This window comes from Rosa chinensis, unplaced genomic scaffold, assembly GCF_002994745.2.
Source record: "Rosa chinensis cultivar Old Blush unplaced genomic scaffold, RchiOBHm-V2 RchiOBHmChr0c41, whole genome shotgun sequence".
Taxonomy (NCBI): Eukaryota; Viridiplantae; Streptophyta; class Magnoliopsida; order Rosales; family Rosaceae; genus Rosa; species Rosa chinensis.
Window position 1 is genome coordinate 49,518 of NW_020126850.1, and position 5,748 is coordinate 55,265.

General features: G+C 40.8%; 1 non-coding gene across 1 annotated transcript; it reads right to left on the bottom strand.

Moving 5' to 3' along the window:
• Positions 1–1,690: 1,690 nt before the first annotated feature.
• On the bottom strand, positions 1,691–1,797 carry LOC112181421. The gene has a single exon (XR_002928854.1). It is a non-coding gene; the product is annotated as a small nucleolar RNA R71 (small nucleolar RNA).
• Positions 1,798–5,748: the final 3,951 nt, after the last annotated feature.

The window sequence follows — 5,748 nt, forward strand, 5'->3', positions numbered from 1 at the left end:
CCCTCAATCCCCGGTTTGTTCGATACCCTATTTGCTCTATACTAATGATGATATTTTTCAGGGTTTAAATTGGCGATGCTTTGCACGTATCAATTTTTGGCGCCGTTGCCGGGGATTGAAAAGTCTTCATGTGATGAAAACGCCACTAAGGTATTGATTTGGTAAGGGGCCGTGAACTTTAATGGAATAGGTGAAGTCCCTTTGTTAATGTTAGCCTAAACCCCTTTCTAGAACCTGAATCAGGTCTATTAAGGTTGAGGGCGGCTTTTATTAACAATCGAACAATGTCTTGCACTTAGTATTTTTTCTTATCTAAGTAAGTATAGCCTATGTGGAATGGTGTCTAGAAAGGGGACAACGTTCATGACGGGTTTTGAATCCAGAACGGCAATTGCCAAAATGGGTTCTACCTCTCGTGCTCGTCCTCCCCCAACTGGCCATTTCAGTAAGGTTGCCCAAAGGATTTGAAAAAGACTATGTGTATAGCCAAGGACTTGGGCCGCACGTCCAAAACAAAGTTCATGACGTCTCATTGAGTCAATATACTTAGACAATTCTCGAAAATAATTGGCTTGGGTACGAATGTTGTAGGTCATAACGGAATAGGTGAAAGTTCTTTTATTAATGCTTGTCAAGCAACTCTTTTTATCAAGTAGGCGCACCTTAGTAATGCAGAGTGTCTAGGTTGATTGGATACAAGAAGTGCTAGCAAAGGGTCTCGTCCCCTGCTAAACAAGTGAGCTGAGCTCCGCCAAAATTGTTCCTCTACTACCTGGCTCTGTGTGAAAAGAGTTACCAAAAGATAGATAGGGGGAGACTTGCATTAACATTAGAATCTTTGGGCCGCACGTCTAAACCTTGACTTAACGACTACTTATTTAAGTTGATTACTTCGAAAGTTGTAGAAGATTGTAACTAACCACTATAAATTTTCGTTGACCATGTGTATACTTGTATATATGTGACGTTTTGGTGTGTGTACCTTGGTCCACGTCATGTTTATACCTTACTAACATTATTCTTTTGTTCTACTACAGATCAATGAATGTCTGGATCGTCTGAACCACCCAAGTACACCAAAACGCCCCTCCACGTCATTCAAGCACGAATTGAAAAGCTTAAGAAAAACTCGGATCTCTTTGACATCCAAGTTACCACTCCACTTCAATTTCGTGAGCTTCAATTAGATAGTGAAGGGAATAGAGTAGAGGGAGGATCAGAAGCTTCTGACACTTCAGTTGTTCCATCACCACACCAAACGCCACCTCCATCACCTCGTGCACTTTTAGTCGTTCCACCACCACCACCACCAATGGCTCTCACCATAAGGCAACTCTCTACATCCGTCATCCCACCTGGTGGCGTCCCTACTTGCATAACCTACCAGGCTGCAGCTGAGGGGTTAACAGCTGATTTTGAGTTGAAGTCTGGATTGCTTCATCGTCTTCCTACATTCCATGGACTCTCTATGGAAGATCCCAACAACCACTTGATGGAATTTCAGTTCATCTGCACTAGCATGAAGCCTCAAGGAGCTGATAAGCATATTTTGAAGTTAAAAGCCTTCCCATTTTCGTTGGCTGACAAGGCAAAGCAATGGCTTTATGAGTTGCCAAGTGGACGGATTACATCTTGGGCTGATATGATGAAGGCGTTTCTTGAGAAGTATTTCCCTACATCTCGCATCATCATGCTTAGGAAGAGGATAAGTGGAATTCAACAAGGGCAAGATGAGTCCTACGCAGATTACTATGAGAGGTTCAAGTCTCTCACCACTCAATGCCCTCAACATGGCATGAAGGATGAGACCTTGCTCACTTGTTTTTATGATGGGCTCACCAACTTGGAAAGAGACATGCTAGATGCAGCTTCTGGTGGATCGTTTGTTGACAAGGAACCTGCGGCTGGAATGGTTCTGATTGAGAATATGGCCTTGAATCAACAACAATATGGAAGCTCTAGGCCCAAATCCACCACCACACGTGAAAGGGTCCATGAGGTAAGTACTTTAGCTCAATTGGAGGATAAAATTAACAAACTTACGTCTCTTGTGTCTCAGGGAGCGCATGGACAAGTTATGGTGTGTGGAGTTTGCTCAATGCAAGGGCATGTGTCTGATCAATGCCCTCAACTCATGGAAAGTGGAGGACAGGAAGGTGTTAACGCCATAGGTTTCCAACAAGGGTACCAACGTCCTAGGAATGATCCTTACTCGAATACCTACAATCCTGGATGGAGGGATCACCCCAATTTTCGTTGGAAGGACAATGACAACGTTCAAAGTGCACCTCAAGGGTTCCAACAACGTCCTCAAGGCTTTTATCAAAAGCCTCAACCTCCTAACCCTACTCCTTTCAATTCGAATTATAATTCAAATGCTTCTTCTTCTTCTTCTAATGATGAATTGATCCGAACTCTAACCAAATCTACTCAAGCTTTAATTGCAGGTCAAACTCATCATGGGAATCAGATCAATGCCATATCCACGGATGTGAATGAGATGAAGAAGCAAATGAGTCAAGTTGTGGAGTTTATGGGTAAGTTTCATGAGCAAGGAAAATTACCAAGTGGTACCATCCCTAATCCTCACTTTGAGCAAGCAAAGGTCGTCACTACAAGGAGTGGTAAGACCCTTGTAGACCCTCCAAAGCCTCCTAAGAAGGTTTCAACGTCAACATTAGAGGAGGAGGAGGACCCTGCAACGTCTAAGGCTCATGTGACACCTCCTACTGCAGAACCGAAACCTAAAGGACAAGTTTCTAACTCTTTAAATTCGGTTATTACTAATCCATCTTCTTCTCCTTTGCCTTTCCCAAGCAGATATGCTAAGTCCAAGAAGGATGAAGCCGAAAAGGCCATCTTGGAAACTTTTAAGAAAGTGCAAATCAACATTCCTCTCCTTGAGGCCATTAAGCAAATTCCTAAGTATGCAAAATTTTTGAAGGAACTTTGCACCACAAGGAGACAAAACCGTGAGAGAGAAGTGGTGAAGGTAAGTGAGAACGTCTCAGCTGTGCTTCAACGCAAAATGCCTGAAAAGTGTAAGGATCCAGGGAGTTTTTCTATCCCTTGTGTTATTGGAACCACTAGATTCGAAAATGCCATGCTAGACTTAGGTGCTTCTATAAATGTTATGCCATATTCTGTTTATACATCTCTAGGTCTAGGTGAACTTAAACATGATAATGTTATTATTCAATTGGCAGATCGATCTAATGCATACCCTAAGGGGTTAGTTGAGGATGTACTTGTGCAGGTAGGTGAGCTAATCTTCCCAGCTGATTTTTACGTCCTAGAGATGGAGGAGCCCTCTCCCAAGTCAACGCCACTTTTGCTAGGTCGTCCCTTCATGAGGACGGCTAGGACTAAAATTGATGTGTATTCTGGCACCTTGTCAATGGAATTCGATGGAGAAGTTGTTGGCTTCAACATTTTTGAAGCTATGAGGTATCCCCTAAGTGATTTTCAATCATGTTTTTCTATTGATATACTTGATGAACTTGCGCAGAAATTCATGGAGATTATGGAGGATGATGCCATGGCTTCAACCATTGCAAATGGCGTTGGCATTCTTGAAAATGGCGTCACCATACCTAAGGAAGAGCTCACGGATTCTTATGAATCTATCCACCTAGAAAACGTTGCTTCTCTTGAGGCAACGTCCTATGTAGGTAGGTCAAGTCCTTCTTTTTCACTTTCCATCTCTACTAATAAACCTTTACCTTCAGTGATCCAGGCACCTACCCTAGAACTAAAGCCATTGCCAGATCATTTGAAGTATGTTTATTTGGGAGATAAAGAGACATTGCCTGTAATCATTTCATCATCCTTGACTCCAACTCAAGAGGACAAACTTGTGGAGATGCTTAAGAGACACAAAACTGCAATTGGTTGGACCTTGGCAGATATCAAGGGAATTAGCCCTACCACCTGTGTCCATAGGATTTTGCTTGAGGAGGGAGCTAAGCCAACTAGGGAGGCTCAAAGACGATTGAATCCACCCATGATGGAAGTTGTGAAGAAAGAAGTCATCAAGCTTCTTGATTGTGGCGTCATATACCCTATTTCAGATTCTAAGTGGGTTTCACCAGTTCAAGTTGTGCCAAAGAAGTCTGGAATAACTGTTGTGAAGAATGCAGAGAATGAGTTAGTGCCTCAGAGAACTGTGACTGGACATCGAGTTTGTATTGACTATAGGAAGCTCAACGCCACTACTAGGAAGGATCACTTCCCTTTGCCATTCATTGATCAGATGCTTGAGAGGTTAGCTGGCCATGAGTTTTATTGCTTCTTGGATGGATATTCTGGTTACAATCAAATAGCCATTGCTCATGAGGATCAAGAGAAAACGACCTTCACTTGTCCTTTTGGAACGTTTGCCTACAGAAGAATGCCATTCGGACTATGCAACGCCCCAGGTACGTTTCAAAGGTGCATGGTAAGTATCTTTTCTGATTTTATTGAGAAAATTATTGAAGTTTTTATGGATGACTTTTCTGTCTTTGGTAAAGATTTCGAAAATTGCTTAAGTAACTTAGAATTGATACTTGTACGTTGTGAAGAAACTAACCTTGTTTTAAATTGGGAAAAATGTCACTTTATGGTTAAACAGGGAATAGTTTTAGGGCACATTATCTCTAAACGTGGAATTGAAGTAGATAAAGCTAAAGTAGATCTTGTTAGATACTTACCATACCCCACAAGTGTGAGGGAGGTCCGTTCTTTTCTTGGACATGCAGGTTTCTACAGGCGCTTTATCAAGGACTTCTCCAAGATTTCTAGGCCCCTATGTCGTCTACTTCAAAAGGAAGTGGCGTTTGAGTTTGATGAGGATTGCAAGAAGGCATTCAACACTTTGAAGGAGCTTCTAACGTCTGCACCAATTATGCTTCCACCAGATTGGTCTCTACCCTTTGAGATCATGTGTGACGCCTCAGATTATGCCATTGGGGCCGTGATGCGCCTGAAAAGCAAGCGCATAATTTAACCCTGAAATGTCATTAGTAGTACGTAATAAATAGGGATCGTTCTATTCCGGGGATTGAGGGTACACCTGTCATTATCAAACAATTAAACAATTAAAATTAAAACAAAGTATAATATTTACAAAGATATAACAAAATATATACATATTTACGAAAAGGGGGGATTTTGTTTTTGGTTTTTCGAAAATAAAACTAAGTTAACAAAACAATTAAAATGCAAAAACATAAAAATACAAATGGAATGAGAGAACAAAGATCAAAAACCGAAACTTATGATTAAAATTGACTCAAACCCTAATATTTGTTCATCTAAGTCATGAGAAAGGAGTTGATCATGTGAAACATTCGAAAGCAAATGAATTCCCATTTTTTACTTTTCAATGCTAATTAACCTAAGCGAAAGCACCTAGATTAATCCTATCAAACATGCAATCAAACCCTAGAAAGCTAGTCAATCATGTCATGTTTAACGCATTACACATAAAGAAAGGCTATCAACTCAAGTGTACAACTTAGTATGGAACACTCCACCTAATTGCAATCCTCGTTAATTAAATTCGGTCTTTGCACAAAACCTTTACTACTTTGATTCAAGTTTACACAAAACGAAAAGTCGATTTCATGTTCTTAAACCTAGCACCAATTATATCGAAACCCTAAGTGTTTGCAACCACATAAGATTAAAATACAAAAGTTATCTATAACGCAAATTTAATTAAACAAACCCACATAAGCAACTCTCGAATCACAATAATATGAATCT